This window comes from Penaeus monodon, chromosome 33 (genome assembly GCF_015228065.2).
Source record: "Penaeus monodon isolate SGIC_2016 chromosome 33, NSTDA_Pmon_1, whole genome shotgun sequence".
In the NCBI taxonomy this organism is placed as follows: Eukaryota; Metazoa; Arthropoda; class Malacostraca; order Decapoda; family Penaeidae; genus Penaeus; species Penaeus monodon.
Window position 1 is genome coordinate 33,265,224 of NC_051418.1, and position 400 is coordinate 33,265,623.

A 400-nucleotide genomic window follows, 5' to 3' on the forward strand; every position below is an offset into this window, starting at 1 on the left:
CCAGTGATAATAGAATATAGGAGAAAAAAAAATACAATATATATAACACAGACAATGGCGCTGTCACCTTGAGCAGGGCTGATTTCCCTTCACAGTGACTAGTCCATTCGCCGGGTTTAATTTCTTGTCTGGAGTATTGTTTAGTTACCCTTCAAATGACCTTCACTGCACTCCGTTTTCTGTTCACTGCAAGACATTATTCCTCCCGAGGTATTTCGCATGACATTCATTATCAAAGGCAGTTAAACTGTATTGACAACACGACCTCACGGGGTAATATAACTCCACATATATACACACCTTTTCTTTGAAAAAAAATAATCCAAAATTCCTGTAACGAGAAAACACGAAACATGATAACAACAAACCATTTTCCAACAGAAAACGAGCATTTACAATT

General features: G+C 37.2%; 1 protein-coding gene across 1 annotated transcript in view; it reads right to left on the bottom strand.

Annotated features, from left to right (window-relative positions):
- The window catches only part of LOC119594413 (tyrosine-protein kinase Fer-like), a gene marked incomplete in the record, with an annotated part of 99,029 nt that extends 98,689 nt beyond the window's left edge, over window positions 1-340 (bottom strand). The window contains 1 exon segment of the mRNA XM_037943474.1: window positions 1-340.
- Window positions 341-400: the final 60 nt, after the last annotated feature.